Source organism: Nilaparvata lugens, chromosome 9 (assembly GCF_014356525.2).
Source record: "Nilaparvata lugens isolate BPH chromosome 9, ASM1435652v1, whole genome shotgun sequence".
Taxonomy (NCBI): domain Eukaryota; kingdom Metazoa; phylum Arthropoda; class Insecta; order Hemiptera; family Delphacidae; genus Nilaparvata; species Nilaparvata lugens.
Genome location: NC_052512.1, coordinates 6,776,412 through 6,788,156, shown reverse-complemented (window position 1 = coordinate 6,788,156; position 11,745 = coordinate 6,776,412). Strand labels below are relative to the sequence as shown.

The window sequence follows — 11,745 nt, the reverse complement described above, 5'->3', positions numbered from 1 at the left end:
TACCCAAAAATCATGTTTTTGGACTCAGGGGACCTTGAAACGTATAGAAAACTTGAAATTATGGCACTTTAGTTTTTACAAAAGCAATACTTTCCTTACCTATGGTAATAGGACAAAGAAGGTAAAAATAAGCCTATAGAATTATTCATCACAAATCAGCTGTCAAGTGGGTAATTAATTGCATGCATAGAGGCATGCAATTGATAACCTAACTCAAATCTGAAATCTGATCATAACATGCAATGATGCAGGCAAATTGATAACTCGAAGTAGCATAGTAATTAGTAATATTTTCTTCCGATTTTTCTCTGCTTCAACTCGGTGAGCTTTCGATGATTGTCGCATACTATACAACAGATTAATAGCATTGTTGATACAACAACCCAAGCGATATCATTTACAAACTGATATCTCGCCGACACGATAGGACAGGACAGAACAGAAATTACTTTTATGAACAATATTAGAGGAGGCTGTGGTTTATAACTGCGTGAGGTCTACTGTTCACAGAATCACTAGTTGTGTGACATATGTTTCAAAGAAGCATACTTTTTACTGTGTAAAATTTCTTTCGTGGAAAATTCGAACAATTGCTATGAATGATAATAATGGGAAAGATAACCGACTTTTAGAAAGAAATCTTTTATAATCAAAAGAATGGATTTTCAACATCTGTTTCTTAGTCTCAAAGCATGAAAATTGTCGGCTCTTATAAAGCTGAATGTTGCCAATAAATTCTTTAGTTCATTTCTCAAGATAGCTCATCAACAATCATGAGAGTTCGGACCGTTCTATTCATTTCACTAGTTCTTTGCTCTCTAATGGTATGTCAAAACTTTAGTAAATTGTAATATTATTATTATTGATTCTAATTTCAATACCCGATATAATGATGAAAATTCAGCCCGGGTCTTACAATGTTCATCACACATGTGAGGTTGAGATTTTATCCAATTCGTTTGCTAAAACTATCCCCCGAATAGTGAGTTAAAAATTCCTCATTAGTGTACCTGATATACCTACCATAATGATGAAAGTGGTCTTTCACATTACTCTGTTGCAACAATTCTTAAGAAAGATATCAGTTTCTGTGCATATTTAAATAGTTAATCTCATAAATAGTTCTTAAGAATATTCCCTTCACATTTTAAGACTTGGGCAAGTTTAGATATTACTTTTAATATTTAAATAACCCTTCGACGGGCTAGCTTTATTCAATTGTGATTCACTCGTAGCACTGAGGGCCCTTCTTAATAACCTTTCAAATAAACTCACATGTCGATTTTTCTCAATTATGATGGTGAACTGGATTATTTTTGGTGTCCTAGGCCTTTCCTGGTGGGCTGCTGTTGTCTTCTCCAATGGAATTATTTGAATTTAATGACTCATGTCATACTATGACTTCACTGAGTCTTATGAAATTTAATTTTTAATCATTCAAACATCTTTAAATTTTTAAACGTAAAAATTATTTAAAAAGGGATCTAGTCTTGTGCTCTCTAAACTGGTGGATGTCCCTGGTGACCTCTGGCAAGCATGTGGGGTATGGATCTCCCCTATTCTTTTACAACCACACTTCCGACTTTTCAATTTAAATATACACTCTCATTGGTGGATTTCAAATACTCTGCTATGACACAATTTAATACTGTCAAATAGTCCATACGAAACTGTTATATTACTATCTATTGAGTGAATATTTTAGTCTAAAACTCTTATTTTACATTTGCTACCTAAATCTATGCATTCTATGAAGATAACAATCTTTTATTATTTATATAAATATTACATGTATATTTTGAATTGAATCGTTTTTAGCGCCGGTCAAATACCGCATTGTGATTGGTACATCCCAAAAACTGCATCATGTATCATTGCACTGATTAAAATTACATCCCATTTCCTTTATCTTTCTGTTTTGTTTCTTATATTTTGTTCATTCTCGTTCGATATAATAAATATTTTGAGTTTTCTTAATCGCTTTCTCGTTTACATTGATTTGGCATGCTTGCTTACTAAACCCTCTGATCATAGTCTAAGCGAATGCTATTTATACACAACTAATTTTCCATAAGGTGTCTGGCTAATTCTCAAAATTCTCGACCGATTACTAAGGTCGTCGACTAATGAATACCAAAGAACCTAACCTCAGAATATTATAAATTTTATATTATTAAATGAATAGCAATAATACTTTCATTTTCATTTGGCTGTTCAAAATCATAGCCTTGAGTGCCGTTATTATCCAATCTAGACAGTTGACACCATATCTGGTGATAACAATACAGCTGCTTGCTCGAGACCTGTCAATTTCCTTCCATTTCAAGATTTTGAGGAATATCCAAAATTATATTCTCACAATATGGTTAGCTTGATGAGTTCTGTGTTAAATCTGTTGTTAGGACGTGTATTATGGGGTGAAATGTGTCATATATTGTCATATATGCATGTGATACATTTTGTCAATCATGATTTAGATTTCTGTTTTGGTTTCTAATTACAAAGAAATGTCTAGGTTTTCTACCCACGCCTTAGCGTGGTCCGTCATATTGAAAATATCTTCAAATGTTCCGTTGAAGGCTCTGAGGCATGCATTTATTATGTGGTCGATGTTCTGCACAGCAGCACCACAGTCACAAGCTGGAGAATCAACCCATCCTCATTTGTGTAGGTCAGCGCATCTGCCATGCCCAGTAATTAGGCGATTTCGACGAAGCCAGGTGCGGCGAGGTAGCTCAAAAACATTGAATCTCAGTGTTGGATCGAGAAAAGTGCTCTCAAAATACATTCCTCCCACTCTCTTGTCCAGTTGCCTGTTGGGCTGAATGAGGAGTCTGATAGCTCTTTATCTGACTGCAGAGAGGGCTTTCTTGAAGGAAGTCTTCCTGTGTGTGCTTCTATAAATTGATGAATGGGGAGATGTGGTTTTCCCTGCAGAGTTGACCATGTTCTCAGTAAAGCACTCATTCTTCTTATGTGTGAGGGGACAATGTTACTTAGAACCGTCAGCCATTCCACTGAAACAAATGAGAATTGGTGTTAAACACAGCTTCAAGGAGTTCTCCATCTAATATGTAGTTCTAAACAAATTGGTTCACTAATAAATGAATTATAGCTGTATGGAAAAAGGGAGTGACTCATCAGACATTCTGTAGATTGGTTATCCTATGGTATAATTGGAAATTTATAAACAAAAACGGAGATAATTTTCCAGTACAGACAACCTATGATTGTTAGTAATAGAATCGCAGAATAGAGTTCATTATTATCTATTAATTTATTCAATGATACACAAAACTCAATATTCATTGAAATGATCAAGGAAGGACCAACAGATTCAAATGTTTGGTGTGGCGACGGCCGTTTGGTGCTGGTGTTGCTGGTCCTCGCCACACCAAAGAATGTGAGTGTTTTTTCACTTCAACATTATAAAAATACAATAAATTCAAATTCATTCATTTTGCAATAAAATAACACAGATTGATAAAATATATATTCTAGCTTACAAAATGGCACGATATTAATAATAATCAGAGGAAACAAGATGTATAACCAAGATAGATAACCAAAACCAACAACAAGATTCAAATCTTCAACATGATAATTGTTTTGGCTTCTTACTTCTTAGAATTGAACACAAAATAAAGCTACTGGTCCCATATATCAGTATCAGAGTCCATATTTGCCGTTCCAGTGAAATATTCTTTTCAAGAGCTCGAAATGGGACTAGTCCCGTTTTTGATCTTAGAAAAGAATACTCTTCTGTGAGTTCCAATACGACCAGTCCCATTTCAGAACTCATGGGGAGAATATTTCCATTGAACCGGACACGGACTCTGATACCGATATGTGGGAATTTAGATCAATAGAACCTACAAGCATCAACTCACTATAATTCATGTATGGTAGCTAATAGCTTATAAACATTATTTGCATATTCTTTGTGGTCATTAATGTTTCATTTTATACACTATCAATTTACTTCATTAAAACGATATAATATGTCATGTAAGTTATTGTGTATGTCAGCTGAATAATAAATCTGGTGTGGCACACTCACACAACTTTCCTTGCCGTTATGAAAATTGATCACCTGACGCTAGTGTTCCCGCGCATCTCAAGTCTACTATCCGAAGATCCAAGCCAGCTGGTGACAGGACAATAACGCTGGAGACACACGAGTTTTGCTATCTCTTCATAGTGAATTATTTAATAGAATCAACAGTTACCAACAGTTTGCAATTGAAATTATAATATTTTCTCGGATTTCAAGCTTATTTTGAATTTTAGGTGAAAATGTTACTGAACATTAATTGTAGAGATTTTCATGCTCAATCTTTTCCACTGGGAATTGTTTGTATGAATCTTACCTAAAGCCTGATAATTGGAATCTAAAATAAAAAACTTTGCATAGATGGGGCGGAGCTCCTGGAAATTTTACAGATATGGGACTTGTGGCAGTTGATAGAGCTTACCAATGACTATTTTAGCTATAAATTTCAGAAGACAATATTATTGTCTTGTCAATTGTCATCGTATAAACCCGCCTACATTTTAGTTTTCAGGTATGATGATAGTTTGTGATTTATGCAATAGAGAAACAAATATTTTATTACAGTGTTTCAATAGAAAGGGACTTTCAAAATAACTTTCCACTTTCATTTCATAATACTTTTTAATTACCGACGAAATTAGATTGTTTTTTTCTCCACTGAAAATACTCTGACTGTCGCATATTTTAGCCAATCCTTAATAGCGTCTTCAATTTGGGTCTCAATGCCCACAGTCGACCCACAAGATTTTTTGATAGAATCTGAAACATACGGTAATATAAATTTTAATAAGAAATTCTATAATATGAAGGCAGATGAAATTTTGCCACCACATAGGAGTTATTATTTGATACAGATGTTGCATGGTTAAAAGGGAATTGCTTTTAACAACAAGTACAGAAATTTTTCTCAAGTGCACATCTAATAGTGTTATACATTTGATATTTTGTTATACACATTGATATTTTGAATCACAAGGCGAGGTGATGACTGTTTTTTAGATAAAAATAGTCCATTACTATACAATAGTCAGACGAGAAAGTCACGCCAGCTGTTCGTTCAAACATTCAAAAGAACTAAGAATAAAGTAAGAATATTGGGTTTCCAAATTTTGTAGCATAGACGAATTTTAACTTGAAATACTCCTCTTTCATTAGGCCTATAGAAGTAAACAAATAAGGCTCTATATAAAAACGGTAGAAAATTTATTTTTTAGATTTATGAGTAAAATTTAATAGTTACTGTAGGAACATACTTAGTTTTATGAAAAAAACAGTTGTATCCCGATATTTCAACCATTTTTTATTGGCCTACTAAATTTTGTAAACCTAAACCAAAAGTTTAAAATCACAATGAAATTAATCAAAAATATCCTTGACATATATGGGTTGTAAACATGCATAAATTAATTGAAAATTTAATTTTAAAATGAACAAGTTTAAGCTAAATTTCGTCACCATGGAATGACAATATTTGGAAAATGTTAATATTTATGAGCTGAACTCCGGACACCCGTTTTCAATTTCTTGGATCACCGAGTTAATTACTGAACTTGTTAAAAGCAATCACTTTGATGTTAAGTGATTTATATTATATAAGTTCAGTGTTATTATATTAAGTTCGATGGAATTTCTCAACACAAGCAGTCCTGTGACAAAAACAATATATAGATAGCATAATGAAAATATTTGTGCAGGAATCAAAGTAATAGTAATTTATTTGGAAGTTAAGTAGTAGGCTACATGTAAAATACTTAAAACCAAGCTTATTGTATTATATTAATTTTAATAATTATATTAAATTAGAGCCCTCTAATTTAAAACATAATATAACTTACCTAACCCTAACCTCAAATGTAAACATAATTATGTTCAACACACAATATTTGTTTTGAAGTTTAGACAATAAATCACCAAACAATCTCATCTTTTAAATAAGAATAATAAATTAAATAAACTTACCAAGTCAAAGTGGAATAGGTAGACTCTTCTAAAAGAGTTCACAGCTTTCATCAACGTGATGAGAATTCAAACATGAAATGGCGTTGATCAGTCGATCGTCGTTGATAGATCCGTTTTCGTGTAAGGACTACTGTAGCGCTGTGAGTGGTGGAATTGGAAGCTCGTTTTCAACGTGTTTTCAACGATAGATCAACCGTTGAAAACAACGTTGCATTTAAAACGTTGAAAAATTCAACCGCTAACGGTTATTCAACCTCAACAACCAAATTTCAACGTTGGAAACACGTAGGTGTGCTACCTGGGATGATTGTTAGTAATAGGATCGCCGAATAGAGTTCATTATTATCTATTAATTTATTCAATGATACCCAAAACTCAATATTCATTGAAATGATCAAGGAAGGACCAACAGATTCAAATGTTTGGTGTGGCGACGGCCGTTTGGTGCTGGTGTTGCCAGTCCTCGCCAGACCAAAGAATGTGAGTGTTTTTTCACTTCAACATTATAAAAATACAATAAATTCAAATTCATTCATTCTGCAATAAAATAACACAGATTGATAAAATATATATATATATATATATATATATATATATATATATATATATATATATATATATTATAGCTTACAAAATGGCACAATATTAATAATAATCAGAGGAAACAAGATGGATAACCAAGATAGATAACCAAAACCAACAAAAAGATTCAAATCTTCAACATGATAATTGTTTGGCTTCTTACTTCTTAGAATTGAACACAAAATAAAGCTACTGGTCCCATATATCAGTATCAGAGTCCATATTTGCCGTTTCAGTGAAATATTCTTTTGAAGAGCTCGAAATGGGACTAGTCCCGTTTTTGATCTTAGAAAAGAATACTCTTCTGTGAGTTCCAATACGACCAGTCCCATTTCAGAACTCATGGGGAGAATATTTCCATTGAACCGGACACGGACTCTGATACCGATATGTGGGAATTTAGATCAATAGAACCTACAAGCATCAACTCACTATAATTCATGTATGGTAGCTAATAGCTTATAAACATTATTTGCATATTCTTTGTGGTCATTAATGTTTCATTTTATACACTATCAATTTACTTCATTAAAACGATATAATATGTCATGTAAGTTATTGTGTATGTCAGCTGAATAATAAATCTGGTGTGGCACACTCACACAACTTTCCTTGCCGTTATGAAAATTGATCACCTGACGCTAGTGTTCCCGCGCATCTCAAGTCTACTATCCGAAGATCCAAGCCAGCTGGTGACAGGACAATAACGCTGGAGACACACGAGTTTTGCTATCTCTTCATAGTGAATTATTTAATAGAATCAACAGTTACCAACAGTTTGCAATTGAAATTATAATATTTTCTCGGATTTCAAGCTTATTTTGAATTTTAGGTGAAAATGTTACTGAACATTAATTGTAGAGATTTTCATGCTCAATCTTTTCCACTGGGAATTGTTTGTATGAATCGTACCTAAAGCCTGATAATTGGAATCTAAAATAAAAAACTTTGCATAGATGGGGCGGAGCTCCTGGAATTTTTACAGATATGGGACTTGTGGCAGTTGATAGAGCTTACCAATGACTATTTTAGGTATGAATTTGATCAAAATCGTTGGAGCCGTTTTCGAGAAAATCGCGAAAAACCCTGTTTTTGACAACATTTTCGTCATACACACACACACACACACACACATACATACAGACCAATACCCAAAAACCACTTTTTTGGACTCAGGGGAACTTGAAACGTATAGAAATTTACAAATTGGGGTACCTTGATTTTTTTCAGAAAGCAATACTTTCCTTACCTATGGTAATACTGCATGGAAATTAAAACTGTTTATCTAAAATGGAACAGCCCTCATTCTTCCACGGTACTTATAAAGGTACATACAGACTTTCGCTCTGCTCCACAACTGAACGTCACTCCAGCAGAGCGATTGATGATCGACCGACTTAGAAGATCTAACATCTTCCGTAACGTTCATGATGGGTGCGCGGGCGGAGCGACTGTGGTACGATGGAGGAGCAAGGGCGGTACGAGGGCGGTACGAAGGCGGAGCATGCTCGGTGCGGGTTGGAAGTGCGTATATGTGTACGCAGCTTAAGGAGAGATGTTGTTGTATTTATAATACTTCTGTTGAATTGGTTCCTCCAAAACCATATTGACTACTCTTGAACAGAATAATTTACTATCAGTTTTGTTGAAGATCTGTTTGAGTACCTATTCTTTCACAAAATATTAGGTAGACCCACCATATTGTAGTCATTTGTACTGTTATGTTAATGCTCATTAAAAAAATAGGGGAAAAATATTTTCCTGTATACTATATTTTATGTAACTTATATCAATATTGATTATATTTAAGTCAATGGTAATCATTTTCTGGCCTTTGCATTTTCTTTGCAGAGCCTAAGTGCATCGAGATCGGTTGTGGAACATGACCAGACCATGAACATACCGGTACTCGTGGACCATGAACATGAAAATACTCGAGAGCATAGGTGTGATAACAGACATGGTGTTTGGTGGGGTTTTTTTGTACGGTAGAAACAGACAGTAGCGTAGCGCATCATATGTTTTGAAACATTAAAAGATAGCCTACTCAATAAATTGTCAACTTATTATTCTCATCTTGTTGAGCTTTGTGATCTTGTTATCTCTTCCCTTATCCTATACTATTAAACAGCAAATTCTGTTTATATGTTTAGATGTTTATATGTTTGTATTTCACCAGATCTCAAAAACGGCTCCAACGATTCTCACGAAATTCAGAACATAGTAGGTTTATAACATAAAGATTCGATTGCACTAGGTCTCATCCCTGAAAAAACTCACTGAAGCACATTAAGGCTGTGCAAAGGCTAAAAATAAACTTTCTACTGCTGATATTTGTCAAAGTTTTTCGATTTATAGCCTATATTATCAAGTTATCAAAATAAAAAAGTTTTCTCAGGAAAAAGATTTTTTTCCTATTATTATGATGGAAATTCAGTAATATTGCGGCACAGAACAAAAAAGTTCTCTTGCACTTTGCTGAGAAATGTGCAGTTCAAAAGTTGAAAATATTGGGGGGGTCTGGGAGCCCCCCAAAAATGAAAAATATCCAGATATCATGATTATTCCTATGGTTCCCAGGTAGCACAGAAACGTTGAAATAACGTTAGAAACACGTAATACCTCAACGTTGAAAAGACGTTTAAATTCAACGTTGAAAACACGAAAAAATGTCTGCCGTTTCCACATTATTTTCAACGTTGAAAAATAGTTGAAAAAACATTGTAACAACCATTATTTTTAACTTTAAATAGACGTTGAAAGCACGTCGTGACAACCATTATTTTCAACCATGAATAGACGTTGAAAGCACGTCGTGACAACCATTATTTTCAACTATAAATAGACGTTGAATTAGCCATACTTTTGAACCGGTACCTTATCAATTACATGGTAATATTTCTAAAATCATTTGAAAAGAGATGAAAATAGAAAATCATATTTCCATTTATTTACATATGATTTCATGTAACAGAAATATTATCAGAAATATTCATCTCTTTTCTGTATAGGGCTACTTTTTATAGAAATAGAAAGAAAAATAAAAATCGTAGTATCCTTTTTGAATTATTTAATCACTATTATTAATCATTATTTAAATGATTCAAAAAGGATACTGAGATTTTTATTTTTGTTTCTATTTCCATATTACTTCAATTTTGATCCACAAAAATGATGGGAAGGTTGTTTAAAAAACTGAGATGGTTACAACCAAATTACCATGGTAATTTAATATACTCTGCCAAGCTCAAAAACATTTTACGTCTGTAAGAAACATAAATTAAAACTATTATTTTAAGAATTCAGCAGTTGTTTAAAAATCTTGAATTTTTAGTATGATAATTTTATCTGTGGTGAGCAAAAATAGCTCAATTCTTTCTAGCAAATAATATAGATTATCTAAATTTTTACTTGACATTTATGCCAGGTTTAAACTATGCCAATTGGCAAAACAATAATAATTGTCAATTAGTTTTTATTTAGCTATGCCTAGAATATGATGGTTCTAGAATTAAAAGATTCAATTGATAGGCCTACTTTACACCAGCTGTAAATTTCAGAAGACAATATTATTGTCTTGTCAATTGGCATCGTATAAACCCGCCTACATTTTAGTTTTCAGGTATGATGATAGTTTGTGATTTATGCAATAGACAAACAAATATTTTATAACAGTGTTTCAATAGAAAGGGACTTTCAAAATAACTTTCCACCTTTATTCCATAATACTTTTTAATTACTGACAAAATTAGATTGTTTTCTTCTCCACTGAAAATACTTTGACTGTCGCATATTTTAGCCAATCCTTAATAGCGTCTTCAATTTGGGTCTCAATGCCCACAGTCGACCCACAATATTTTTTGATAGAATCTGAAACATAAGGTAATATAAATTTTAATAAGAAATTCTATAATATGAAGGCAGATGAAATTTTGCCACCACATAGGAGTTATTATTTGATACAGATGTTGCATGGTTAAAAGGGAATTGCTTTTAACAACAAGTAGGCTACAGAAATTTTTCTCAAGTGCACATCTAATAATGTTATACATTTGATATTTTGAATCACAAGGCGAGGTGATGACTGTTTTTTAGATAAAAATAGTCCATTACTATACAATAGTCAGACGAGAAAGTCACGCCAGCTGTTCGTTCAAACATTCAAAAGGACTAAGAATAAAGTAAGAGTATTGGGTTTCCAAATTTTGTAGCATAGACGAATTTTAACTTGAAGTACTCTTTCATTAGGCCTATAGAAGTAAACAAATAAGGCTCTATATAAAAACGGTAGAAAATTTATTTTTTAGATGCATGAGTAAAATTTAATAGTTACTGTAGGTACATACTTAGTTTTATGAAAAAAAAAAACAGTTGTATCCCGATATTTCAACCATTTTTTATTGGCCTACTAAATTTTGTAAACCTAGACCAAAAGTTTAAAATCACAATGAAATTAATCAAAAATATCCTTGACATATATGGGTTGCGAACATGCATAAATTAATTAAAAATTTAATTTTAAAATGAACAAGTTTAAGCTAAATTTCGTCACCATGGAATGACGATATTTGGAAAATGTTAATATTTATGAGCTGAACTTTGGACACCCATTTTCAATTTCTTGGATCACCGAGTTAATTACTGAACTTGTTAAAAGCAATCACTTTTATGTTAAGTGATTTATATTATATTAAGTTCAGTGTTATTATATTAAGTTCGATTGAATTTCTCAACACAAGCAGTCCTGTGACAAAAACAATACATAGATAGCATAATGAAAATATTTGTGCAGGAACCAAAGTAATAGTAATTTATTTGGAAGTTAAGTAGTAGGCTACATGTACAATACTTAAAACCAAGCTTATTGTATTATATTAATTTTTAATGATTATATTAAATTAGAGCCCTCTAATTTAAAACATAAACTTACCTAACCCTAACCTCAAATGTAAACATAATTATGTTCAACACACAATATTTGTTTTCAAGTTTAGACAATAAATCACCAAACAATCTCATTTTTTAAATAAAAATAATAAATTAAATAAACTTACCAAGTCAAAGTGGAATGGGTAGACACTTCTAAAAGAGTTCACAGATTTTAGCTTAACACCCCTGTATTTCTTAAAATTTTCGAGTACGCCGTGCTT

The 11,745-nt window shown here is 32.7% G+C and overlaps 1 long non-coding RNA gene across 1 annotated transcript; it reads left to right on the top strand.

The window, feature by feature from the left end:
* Nucleotides 1–694: 694 nt before the first annotated feature.
* LOC111060596 lies at nucleotides 695–8,670 on the top strand. The gene is made up of 2 exons (XR_005572144.1): nucleotides 695–824; nucleotides 8,447–8,670. It is a non-coding gene; the product is annotated as an uncharacterized LOC111060596 (long non-coding RNA).
* The last annotated feature ends 3,075 nt before the right edge of the window (nucleotides 8,671–11,745 follow it).